General features: G+C 39.2%; 1 protein-coding gene across 20 annotated transcripts in view; it reads left to right on the top strand.

The window, feature by feature from the left end:
• The window catches only part of TBL1XR1 (TBL1X/Y related 1), a 175,219-nt gene that overhangs the window by 32,907 nt on the left and 128,941 nt on the right, over window positions 1-13,371 (top strand). For 9 of the 20 annotated variants that reach the window (XM_063807344.1, XM_054681271.1, XM_063807353.1 and 6 more), the window contains exon 2: window positions 3,704-3,821. The exons of 9 other annotated variants lie outside the window; for them this stretch is intronic. The gene's annotated coding sequence lies outside the window, so the exon portion shown is untranslated. Of the gene's footprint in view, window positions 1-3,699; window positions 3,822-13,371 lie in introns of all 20 variants that reach the window. 2 more of the 20 variants (XM_054681272.2, XM_063807345.1) reach the window with 1 other exon arrangement.

Below are 13,371 nucleotides of genomic sequence, written 5' to 3'. Positions count from 1 at the left end.
TTGTATAATCTTTTTCAATTTGTTTCTTCAAAAATTTAGAAGTAGGCTGGGCGCAGTGGCTCACGCCTGTAATCCCAGCACTTTGGAAGGCCGAGGCGGGTGGATCATGAGGTTAGGAGTTTGAGACCAGCGTGGCCAAGATGGGGAAACCCCATCTCTACTGAAAATACAAAAATTAGCCAGGTATGGTGGCAGGCGCTTGTAATCCCAGCTACTCGGGAGGCTAAGGCAGGAGAATCGCTTCAACCCGGGAGATGGAGGTTGTAGTGAGCCAACATTGCGCCATTGCACTCCAGCCTGGGCGACAGGCAAGACTCCATTTCAAAAAAAAAAAAAAAATTGAAAATAGGGAGTGATGTGTAAATTAAGCCATTCCAAGTTTTAACAATTTAGGGGCCATTTGAAGGTCTTTGCAGGAGGGAATACTCGGATAGCAAACATTGTGGTAGTTGTAAACATGAACAGTTTTTAATGTCAAGTCAGGGAGTCCTAACCAAGCCACAATAATGAATTTTACTCAGCTCTGGAACAAGAATTTTGAAATGTTATGTTAGTTGTTTTACGGTATGTTGCTGAGCGTATGCGTGTGCATGGTTGGTGTTAAGAAGGGCGTATAATCTGCTGGCCTTTCTCTATTGTTGATTGTTGCTAATAATTCTCTGGTTGAAGAAAAATATTTCCTTTTCAGGAACATATTGGGAATATATTTGAGGTGAGTAAAGGTATATATTCTTTTTTGTGCTTGGGCAGAAGTACTGAGTTTTTACTGTTTAATTGTAATAACATAAATCTGAACTATGGATACATTTTGCGTATTTATGTGTATACCTATGTGTATAGAAAGTGATACATATGAATTGAAGCTGATTACTGCTTCAGAAAAGATTTGTTGGCTAGGTAATATATTTACGTTGTTCAAAATTCATAAATATTCTCTCCCCTACCCCTACCCCTACCAAGTTACTTTCCTAGAGCTAACCACTGTCATCAGTTTTCTTTGTATCCTTCCAGATATTTTATATATATAAAAGTAATTAAGTGTATACTTTACACCCTCTCCCCAGTATTGTTTTAAATACAAATATTAGGGTACTAGTCACTTTGATGTGTTTTGCTGTTTTTACCTTATATATTTTACATCTTCTTATATCTACACAAAGAGCTTTCTTTTTTTTTTTTTTCAGACGGAGTTTTTGCTCTTGTTGCCCAGGCTGGATGGTAATGGCATGATCTTGGCTCACTGCAGCTTGCACCTCCTGGTTTCATGTGATTCTTCTGCCTCAGCCTCCTGAGTAGCTGGGATTACAGGTGCCCGCCACCATGCCTGGCTAATTTTTTTGTATTTTGAGTAGAAACGGGGTTTCCTCATGTTGGCAGGGCTGGTCTCGAACTCCTGACCTCAAGTGATCCGCCCGCCTTGGCCTCCCAAAGTGCTGGGATTACAAGCGTGAGCCACCACGCCCGGCCTCTTTTTTTTCTTTTAAATGGCTGCAAGACATTTTACTGTATTGGTACTCCATAGTTTAACCGGTCCCTTCATTGATGGATATTCAGGTTGCCTCAGTCTGTGGCTGTGGCAATGTTGAGTGAATAACCTTGGTACATAGATCATTCCCTATGCATAAAAGGATGTCTGTATGATAAATAAATAATTGGAATTGCTGGGTCAAAGGATATGTGCATTTGTAAATAATTAGGGTAGTGACTGCCAGACTGACTTCACAGAGGCTGTACCGGTTTACATTCCTGCTCTCAATGTGTCTCTGCCCATGTTCTTGCCAACATAGTGTTACCGAATGTTTTGCTCTTTGATAATCTGCTAGTGAAGATATTACTTTAGTGTCTTTCTGATTTCTTTTTTATTTTGAATAAGATCGAGCATCTTTTTGTATATTTAAGTCATTTCTTCTTAGCGGACTTTTATTTTGGGCACTTCCATTTTTTATTGTGCTGTAATTTACATAAGGCAAAGTATACACTTGTAGATGTATAACTCAGTAAACTTTCTTTTAGTTGAGGTATGATTTACTTTCAATAAAATGAACAGATGTTAAGTGTACTGTTTTGATGAGTTTTAACAGCTCATGTAAAACTGACCATGTAACCCACCCCAGTCAAGATTTAGAACATTTCCATCACTCAGAAAATTTCCTCAGGCCCCATTTTGTTTTTCCTTCTCTCCATCTTAGACAATCAGTTTTCTAATTTCTGTTACCATAAATTAGTTGTGCCTATGATTTTTTAAAATTAAAACATATTATCCACCCTTGTAACTACCAACAAAATTGAGACATGGAACATTTCATGCCTTCCAGCAGGCAGGCTCCCTTGTCCGTTCTTCCAGTCAGTATCTTGCCCACCAAAGGTAACCACTGTATTGACCTGTGTTCACTAGAGACTGGTCATGTAAATCTGTGCTTCATCATTTATTGTATCAAGCAGTAGTTTCTTTTTCATTGATACACACTCATAAATGTAATACTACTATCTGTTTTACTCTTTGGACAGATATGTGGAGTTTTCAACATTGCGCTTATCTGAATAAAACTGCTGTGAACATTCTAAAGCACTTAACGTCTTTTTGGTTTATTAGAAATGAAATTGATAATAGGATGTAGATATATGTTTAACTTTAGAAACTGCTATAACCATTCCTCAAAGTGATTGTACCAGTCTGCTCTTTCACTAGCAGTGTTTGTAAGTTCTAATTGCTCTGTGTTTTTGTCAACACTTAATATTTTTAGTTCTTTTTTAGTTTCAGCTATTTGAGTGGGAGTGTGTGGTGTCTCATTGTGGTTATAATTTGAATTTCCTTGGTGACAAATGATGTTGAGAATATTTTCATGTGCTTATTGTTGATATATGATTCTTAACTGGGTGATGGGTCTTAGATTTTTTTTTTTTTTGAGTTGGAGTCTCACTCTGTCACCCAAGCTGGAGTTCAGTGGCATGATCTTGGCTCACTGCAACCTCTACCTCCCAGGTTCAAGTGATCCTCCTGCATCTGCCTCCCGAGTAGCTGGGATTATAGGCATCCACCATCATGCCTGGCTAATTTTTATATTTTTTTGCAGAGATGGGGTTTCACCAAGTTGGCCAGGCTGGTCTCAAACTCCTGACCTCAGGTGATCCACCCGCTTCAGCCTCCCAAAGTGCTAGGATTACAGGCGTGAGCCACCGCGCCTGGCCAATTAGTGCCTTTTATGTAGGGTTTGACATTATTAGTGCTGAGTTCAGAATCTTTTACTTGCATTTGAGTCACTGAAAAGTGTAATTAACCTAACTGGCTCATAATGTAAATAAAAATGTGAGATATGTGTGGGAAATAACCTGTTTGCTGACTGCTTGTAGAAGTCTTTTTTTCAGTCAGGATTTTGGGGAAAAGAGAACTTAAGGGGTAGCATGTAGACTAGCTAAAAGAAACACATGGGAAAGCAAGGAGTCAAGGACTGGCACAGGGGTTATCTAAGATAATAGGCAAAACAGTCAGAGAAACAGGAAAACAAATTAGACTATAACAAATGGAAAATTATGCTGTTAAGCATTTACCAAATTTCCAAAACGGAAACACAACAAACCTAGGTGTGTTTGTGTACATTTGTGTATCTAAGATTAACTGGCTTTGTTTTAGTACTTGATATAAATTTTTTTACATTTCTAGAGAATGTTTTAGATCTTTATTATTTTTTTTTTTTTGAGACAGAGTTTCACTCTGTCACCCAGGCTCGAGTGCAGTGGCGTGTTCTCGGCTCACTACAACCTCCGTCCTCTGGGCTCAAGCAGTCCTCGCATCTCAGCCTCCCAAGGAGCTGGGACCTCAGGTATGCACTACCATGCTTGGCTAACTTTTGTATTTTTAGTAGCGATGTGGTGTCACCATGTTGGCCAGGCTGGTCTCGAACTCCTGACCTCAGGTGATCCACCCTCCTCAGTCTCCCAAAGTGCGTGGATTACAGGTGTGAACCACCACGCCTGGGCTAGAATGTTTTAGCTCTTTATAAACATGTTTTATGATTTAGGACTGAGTTTCAAATAATAAAAAATAATCGAGAGCTTGAAGAAAAAGAATTCATTGGGAAGTATCCCATCAAACCCAGCGCAAGTAATATATCCTGGAATTGGAAGCAGAATGGGAACTATGGACTCAGTGAAGATTGTTCTGGACATTATTTGATTCTTCTTTCTCGCTGCCAATTGGATACTTTTTTTTTTTTTTTTGAGACGGAGTCTCGCTCTGTCGCCCAGACTGGAGTGCAGTGGCGCAATCTTGGCTCACTGCAAGCTCAGTCTCCCGGGTTCGCGCCATTCTCCTGCCTTGGCCTCCTGAATAGCTGGTACTACAGGCGCCTGTCACCACGCCCAGCTAATTTTTTGTATTTTTAGTAGAGATGGGGTTTCATCGTGGTAGCCAGGATGGCCTAGATCTCCTGACGTCATGATGCACTACCATGACGTCCTCCCAAAGTGCTGGGATTACAGGACTGAGCCACTGCGCCCTACCAGATACTTCTACTTACATGGTTTGCAAAGCAGCTAAACAAGGCTTCCAGCAGCTCTTCAATTTACTTGTTATTTGAGCTTCTTGAGAAAGTACTGTTATTTTGTTCCCTCTTGCTCCATTTTCCCCACTCTTTATTGGATTAAGTAATGTGCTCAGGGTTACATGCAAATCTAGCTGTCTAGCCTTGCTGTTCACCACTACTTTATATTAAGTTAAATTAAACTATGAGGTTAAATGCATTAATGTGGTGGTATTAACGACCTTGACCTATTAATATAGCTTAAAAAATTTTTAAACAAATAGACATCCTAAATTTTACTGCAAAAACGTAGCATCCTTATGAAGATGCAAAACTAGTGTCTTGAAACTCAGGGGCCAGCATCGCTTCACTTGGAAACAGTGGCCATCATTAGTCTTTACTAAGCCCTGTGCATCAGGTGGCAGTAGGGACATTACTTACTTAGGACTTTCGTAGGAGCTGGTACTTTGTAACACTTAACGCTGATTATAATTATTTACTTGGATGACTTTTTTCTTTTCCTACCTGATTTTTGCACACTGACATATTTTTAGTGCTTCAAAGGGGTGCTATAAATTTGGTGCTTATTTTAAGAAAGAAGAGAGAATGGATATAAAAACTCATGCTGCTGAAAATGTGATGAGAATTTTGTGTCTTGGTTTTTCAAGTAGTTATTTTGATCAAGCTTGTCATTTATATGTGTATGAATTATATATATTGACTTTTCTATAGTATTTCTTTTAAATAAATCATACAGTTCTCACAACAGCATTGAATGTACTTTATTTTAAAATAGAGGGCCCTTATTTTATAAAATGTATACTCCAGTTGTGGTGTAAGTGGTAATTTCCTTACCATTTTTAAGGTAATCTTTTTAGCATTAGAGAATTGATATAATTTCAAGTAGCTACTTCTTTCAGTATTGGAAGTGAGCTATTTACTTTCCTCAGCAGCAGGAGAATCAGCCTCAGCTTTTTAAACCTATGGTAGAAACTGATTTCTCTCTCTTTTTTTTTTTTACCCATTGAGAAAATCCAGCTGAGTTCCACATAAGTAAAAACTGTCTTTACCACTGCAGGAATTAAAAATAAAAAATTCTTCTTGTTCTTTTTACATTTTAGGAGAATTAAAACTTTTAATAGGGTATCTCTACATTGAGTCTCTTTGAATGCTAATAATTTTAGAGACCATATTGTATTTATTATAGCTTAGTTTTGGAGGTGGGAAAATACGTCCATTTAGTGGCCTTAGTAGTTTAATGTGGCCCGCAGGATGGATGTTTCTCTTCTTGATTTATATTGTTTATAGAAGAATGATATCTCTTTAATATTACTTGAGGGGCTGGGGAGGTTAGGTTAATTTCTTGGGTTTATATAGCCTTAGGGCTGTTAGTAGTGTCCAATTTTCTTTAATCTAGAGGTGCTCAAACAGAATCCCTAAAGCGCCACAGATGATTTTCTAATCATATCTATATGCAGGTCTGTCAGCTTCTTAGCTCTTCCTGGTTACTGCTGCTGAAATGTCTCCTGGGAGCAACACCATAGCAACAGGATTTTCAGGGTCTAATATATAATATGAAATTTAGGAGTATACCATAGGGATGAATGGCTCTTCTGTCAGTTGTAGTCTTGTTTTAAATTCCTATATTGGCCGGACGTGGTGGTTCACGCCGGTAATCCCAGCACATTGGGAGGCCGAGGCGGGCGGATCATGAGGTCAGGAGTTCGAGACCAGCCTGGCCAACATGGTGAAACTCCGTGTCTACTAAAAATACAAAAATTAGCTGGGCATAGTGGTTCGCACCTGTAATCCCAGCTACTGGGGAGGCTGAGGCAGGAGAATGGCTTGAACCCAGGAGGGTAGAGGTTGCAGTGAGCCAAGATTGTGCCACTGCACTCCAGCCTGGGCGACTGAGCAAGACTGTCTTAAAAAAAAAAAAAAGGAAAAGAAACAAATCCTATATTTACAGTGGAATTTGCAGCAGGGTTTTTTTTTTTTTTTTTTTTTTACTTTTTATTTTTTAGAAATAATGTTATAAAAACTATCCAGTTCTTCATGTAGATTGTTTTATTGAAAACTACCGTGGTGGGACCTTAAGATACATGAGATAGCCTCACAGTTTTCCAACCTACCTATGAGCAAACCTATTAGCCTTGGGGGTGGGGGGAAACAACTAAAATAAAACACTTAACGAGGATAGTATTTATGATCTTCAAACAAACTTCATTGAGCTATACTTTACATATGATAAAATGCATTCATTTGAAGTGTATTTGAATAATATACAAATGTATATACCTGTGCAACTACCACAATTTAAGACGAAGATCACGTATAAAACTGGAAAAATTCCCTTGTTCCCAATTGCAGTTAGTCCCCTTTGGCACGCCCATCCCAGGAAACGGCTAATTTGCTTTCTAACACTGCAGGTTAGTTTTGCTTCTTGAGAAATTTCATATGAATGGAATTCCATTCCATTTTGTGGTAGGGAGAATAAAGATCCCTCTAAGACATCCATACTCTAATTCCCAGAACCTGTGGGTATTTAACCTTCCATGGCAAAGGCATTTTACACATGTGATTAAGAGCCTTGATGCAGAGAGTGATGCCAAGGTAATCCTCATTTAAACCAACAAGGTCACGTATAACCCAGAGTGTTCTGAATTGAGTACAAATGTGCTATTTCTTTATGTTAAATTCAGAATTTTATAGTATTATATACTAAATCATGCCAGCAAGTCTAATCTCATCATACAGATCCTTAAAATCTGTAGTGAGAGGGTGATAGGACTAATGACTGCTGAAGAATGGTCAGATGCACACATTTCTTGGCTTGGAAGATGGAGGACGAGGCCCTGAGCCAAGGGAATGCTGGTGCCTCCAGAGTCTAGAAAAGTCAAAAGAAACTAATCTGCTTTAGGAGCCTCCGGAGAGGAAATTTTTTTTCTTTTTGTTTTTTGAGATAGAGTCTCATTCTGTTACTCAGGCTGGAGTACAGTGACACAGTCACAGCTCACTCCAGCTTTGACCTCATGGGCTCAAGCAGTCCTCTTGCCTCTGCCTCCCAAAGTGGGATTACAGGTGTGAGACACTGTGCCTGGCCCAGAGAGGAATGATTACACCTGTTTACACCTTCATTTTAGCCCAGTGAGACCTGTGTCAGACTTGTAACTTACAGAACTACAAATTAACAAATTTGTGTTGTTTTAAGCTACTACGTTTGTGGTAATTCATCATCTAGCAAGAGTAGAAAGTGATACATACACTGTGTATTTTGTGCTTGACTTGTCCCTCCTTGAATTGTCATTTTGTTGTGCGGATGTAGCACAATTTTTTGTCCATTCCCAGTTGATGGATATTTGTGTTGCTTCCAGCTTTGAGCTATATTCTAGTGTATAGTAGTATATAGAAACTAGTATCTCCTTGTGTTTTAGTTTTTACTTCTGAGGACATTCATACATCTTTTTGTGAACTGTTCAAATATTTTGCTCCTTTGAAAATTTGGGTCATATGTCCTCATGTAATTGTTGTGGCATTCTTTTTTATATTCCAGACACAAGTGTTTTGTCAGAATTTTATATATATATATATATATATATGTGTGTGTGTGTATATATATGTGTGTGTGTGTGTGTGTATATATATATATATATATTTTTTTTTTTTTTTGAGATGGAGTCTCACTCTGTCCCTAGGCTGCAATGGCGTGATCTTGGCTCACTGCAACCTCTGCCTCCTGGGTTCAAGGGATTCTCCTGCCTCAGCCTCCCGAGTAGCTGGGATTACAGGCGCCCGCCACCACACCTGGCTAATTTTTGTGTTTTTAGTAGAGACGGGGGTTTTGCCATGTTGGCCAGGCTGGTCTCAAACTCCTGACGTCAGATCCGCCCTTCTTGGCCTCCCAAAGTGCTTAGATTACAGGCGTGAGCCACCATGCCTGGCCTATATGTCTTGATTTTTCATTCCTTTCGTGCCTTTTTTTTTTTTTTTTTTTTTTGGTAGAGTAGAAGTTTCACATTTTCATGAATTCTAGGGTTTTTTTTTTAATGGTTTCTGTTTTTTTTTTGTTCTAAGAAATTTTATCCTGTATTTCTATTTAGAAGTTTTAGAGTGTTAGCTTTCAGATTAAAAAATGGTTTACTTTTTTTTTTTGAGATGGAGTTTCACTCTTGTTGCCCAGGCTGGAGTGCAATGGTGCAGTCTTGGCTCACCACAACCTTCGCCTCCCGGGTTCAAGTGATTCCTCTGCCTCAGCCTCCCGAGTAGCTAGGATTACAGGCATGTGCCACCACGCCTGGCTAATTCTGTAATTTTAGTAGAGACGGGGTTTCTCCATGTTGGTCAGGCTGGTCTCGAACTCCTGACCTCAGGGGATCCGCCCTCTTCCCGGAGTGCACAGATTACAGGCATGAGCCACTGCAGCCGGCCAAAACTGATATAATTTTTGTGTATGGTATGAGGTAAAAGTTGAAGTTCATTTTTTTTTTCCATGTGACTATTCAGTTGTTTTCGTACCATTTCTTGGAAAAAAGAAAAAAACTATCTTTCTCCTTTTGAAAGTCCTTAGTATCCTTTAAGATCAGCTTTTCTTATGTATTCACATTATCTATAGACAATGACTATTTATTTATTCTTTTAAATTCATACACCTTTTGTTTCCCAAATTAAATTTCTTTCATAGATACAGAACAACATAGATCAAAAAAATCTTGAGTCATTTTTGGTAATTCATGTCTTTCAAAGGAGTTTTATTTCTTAAAGAAATTATTAGCTTAATATTCTTTCAATTAATGTGGAGTCTGTGGCCATGTTTTTTTATTTTTCATAATTCACAATACAAATCTTGATCAGTTTAGTGAGAGGTATCAGTTTTATTGATTTGTTCAAAAGACAGTTTTGTTTCACTGCTTTTTCAGTGTTGTGTGTCTGTTTTCTGTTGCATTGATATTAGCGCTTTCTTTGTTTAATTTGCCCTTTTTCCAGCTTCTTAAACTTAGATCAGTGATCTCAAATTCGTTTTGTTTGTGAAATAGTGCACTTAAGGTGTTGCTTTAGCTGCATTTTACTATTTTTGGTATGCTCTTCTCTTTTCATATACTTCAGAATGATTTTTAATTTTCATTGTGATTTCTTCTTTGAGCCTTTGTTTACTTTAGGAATATGTTTATCTGATTTCAAATATTTGGTAACTTTGTATGGGACTTTTCTTTGTAGCCAGAGAAAATACTCTGTGATTTAAATCTTTTAGATTTGCATCTGTTTTGTTCTCTGCGTGTGATCTCTTTTGTTAATGTTTTATTTGCACTTCAGTATTTTGTATTATTGTTATTGGATGTTTTCTGTAAATACGAGTCCAGTTTGTCAAGTGTTGTTTAGATCTTCTGTGTTATTAATTTTTAGTTTTATTATTTACAGAGAGAAGGGTGTTAATCTCCAACTCTAAATATGATTTACCTATTTCTTTTTAAAAAGTTCTGTCGGCTGGGCGCGGTGGCTCATGCCTGTAATCTTAGCACTCCGGGAGGCTGAGGCGGGCAGATCATGAAGTTAGTAGTTTGAGACCAGCCTGGCCAACATGGCGAAACCCCGTTTCTACTAAAAAAACAAAAATTAGCTGGGCATGGTGGCGGGCGTCTGTAATCCCAGCTACTTGGGAAGCTGAGGCTGGAGAATCGCTTGAACCTGGGAGGTAGAAGTTGCAGTGAGCCGAGATTGTTCCATTGTACTCCAGTCTGGGCAACAAGAGCAAAACTCCTTCTTAAAAAAAAAAGAAGTTTGTCAATTTCTAGATTACAGATTTCCAAATTAAGGTGTTAGGTACACACATTTAGAATTTTTATGTTATCTTGATGGATTAACCACTTTATCATTAAGAAATGTTCCTCTTAGTCCTTGCTCTAGAGTACCTTGTTCGATATTAATGTATTAATAATCAGATTATACTTAGAGCTTCCTTATGCTTAATTTTGTCATGAGATATATTTTCCATTTTTTATTTATCATCTGTTTTCATAGTTAACATGGGATTCTTTTAAACAGGATATAGTTGGATTTTTGTTTGTTTTTAAATCCAGGCTGATAATGGGATTTAGATAATTTGCATTTAACATAATTATTAATGTGGTTGAATTTATACCATATTTGTTTTTTGTCTTATCTGTTCTTTTTTTTTTCTTGGCGCCTTGATTTAGTAATTTTTAGCACTCCATATTATTTCTACTATTGTCTTATTAGCCATACCTCTTATTAGCCATACCTGCAGTTCACCTGTTGCATACTTTTTTTTTTTTTTTTTGAGATGGAGTTTTGCTCTTGTTGCCCAGGCTGGAGTGCAGTGGCGCGATCTTGGCTCACTGCAACCTCCGCCTCCCGGGTTCAAGTGATTCTCCTGCCTCAACCTCCTGAGTAGCTGGGATTACAGGCGCGTGCCACCACGCCCAGCTAATTTTTTTAGTAGGGGTTTCATCATGTCTGCCAGGCTGGTCTCAAACTCCTGACCTCAGGTGATTCACCCGCCCCGGCCTCCCAAAGTGCTGGGATTACGGGCGTGAGCCACCGCGCCTAGCCTTTATTGCATACTTTTTACAGTCTATGTTCAAGTAAAATTATTGCATTTCACATATAGTGTTAGATTTTTTATAATAGCATACATCTATTTCTCCCTTTTATGTACTATTTTTGCTGTGCATTTTATATGCTGTAAACACTGGATATTGTTTTTACTTTAAACAGTTAATTACTCATTTAGAGGAACTTTTGAAATGAAAAGTCTTATATGTGCATGCATATTTACTAGTTCGGGCACTCCACATGCCTTTGGGAAGATCGAGGTTTTCCACATGTATCTGCTGTTTTCTTTCTGCTGAATAACTTCCTTTAACACTTCTTCTAGTCAGGTCTCTTGGTGAGAAATTCTATCAACTTTTAGTTTGGTAGAGTCTTTGTTTCCCCCTTCATTTTCAAGGATATATTCACTGAGTATAGAATTATGTGTTAATCTTTTTACTTCAACACTTTATTTTATTTTATTTATTTTTTGAGACACTATTTCACTCTGTTGCCCAGGCTAGAGTGCAGTGGTGCAATTTTGGCTCACTGCAACCTCCACTCCCCGGGTGATTCTCGTGCCTCAGCCTTCCCAGTAGCTGGGATTACAGGTGCACGCCACCACGCCCAGCTAGTTTTTTTATTTTTAGTAGAGATGGAGTCTCACCATGTTCGTCAGGCTGTTCTCCAACTCCTGACCTCAAGTGATCCACAAACAGTGTGGTTCTGTTGGGTAGCACCAGCTTAATAGGAATGTGAGCCAGAATTGCGAAGATCTAAGCAGGCTTTTAGGAAAGCTGTGTGGAAAATGGAAAAAGAGCAAAGGGAGATAGAAGCAATAATAAGGTAATTAGGGATAATCAAGAACAAAGTAAATGGGCTATCAAATTCTGAGATGGCTCTAAGAACGATGGTTAGAGAAATCTATATAGAAAATAATATATAGAGATATATAGAACCTAGGACCAACATGACTTGAATAGTGAGGAAATACAGATGACAGCTTTCTGCAAAAAGCTAAGAAAAAGGGTAGGGCGGCCGGGCACCATGGCTCACGCTCACGCCTGTAATCCCAGCATTTTGGGAGGCCGAGGCGGGCAGATCACGAGGTCAGCAGTTCAAGACAAGCCTGGCCAAAATGGCGAAACCCCATCTCTACTAAAAATACAAAAATTAGCCGGGCGTGGTGGTGGGTGCCTGTAATCCCAGTTTAAACCCAGGAGGCGGACGTTGCAGTGAGCTGAGATCGCGCCGTTTGTACTCCAGCCTGGGCAACAGTAGGAAGACTGTTGAAAAAAAAGGTGGGCCTTGAATTAGTCAAGTACTTGGCTCTGGGGAAATTAATGAGAAGATAGATCTGGGAGTGAAAAGTAAAAAGCATAATCTAAAGTGAATGTAGCAACTTAAAAGGTTCCGTGGACTGAAAAAGAAGGGTGACAGCTGGGAGCATCTTTGGAAGAAGTTTTCAACATAGCCAGGCTGAATAATCTAAACTTCTAATTTGCTATAATCATAGTTAATTTGTTTCTCATTCACTCATACTGTTACCCATTTGAATCAACTTGGAACAAATTGTATTCAGTAGTAGTATTTAGGACAAAAGAGTACAGTTTCTTGCTCTTGTGCCCCAGGCTGGAGTGCGATGGCGCTATCTTGGCTCACTGCAACTTCCACCTCCCAGGTTCAAGTGATTCTCCTGCCTCAGCCTCCTGAGTAGCTGGGATTACGGGTGCCTGCCACCACGCCCGGCTGATTTTTGTATTTTTAGTAGAGACAGGGTTTCACCATGGTGGCCAGGTTGGTCTCAAACTTCTGACCTCAGGTGATCTGCTGCCTTGGGCTGGGATTACAGGTGTGAGCCACCATGCCCATCTGGGAAAATTCTTTTTATCCTTGGGTGATGAAAAATTAGTCTGAGATTTCACAGTGGCTGAGACAGAGCATATGCCTCAGGTGTTCTGGAGGACAGCTGATTTCACACTCAGCCTGTTTTTCATTTTATTGTGTAAACCAGTGGTCCCCAACCTTTTTGGCACCAGGGACCAGTTTTATGGAAGACAGTTTTTCCACGGACAGAGGGTAGGGGGGTGGTTTCATCAGGCATTAGTTAGATTCTCATAAGGAGCGTACAGTCTAAGTCCCTCAAATGTGCAGTTCACAATAGGGTTCACGCTCCTGTGAGAATCTAATGCTGTAGCTGATCTGATAGGAGATGGAACTCAGGTGGTAATGCTGGCCCCACTGCCGTGGACTGGTGCCCACAGCTGCAGCCGGGGGTTGGGGACCCCCATCATCAACTAAGAAA

This window comes from Pan troglodytes, chromosome 2 (genome assembly GCF_028858775.2).
Source record: "Pan troglodytes isolate AG18354 chromosome 2, NHGRI_mPanTro3-v2.0_pri, whole genome shotgun sequence".
Lineage (NCBI taxonomy): Eukaryota > Metazoa > Chordata > Mammalia > Primates > Hominidae > Pan > Pan troglodytes.
The sequence above is the reverse complement of the archived record's forward strand: the minus strand, read 5'-3'. Positions and strand labels throughout refer to the sequence as shown.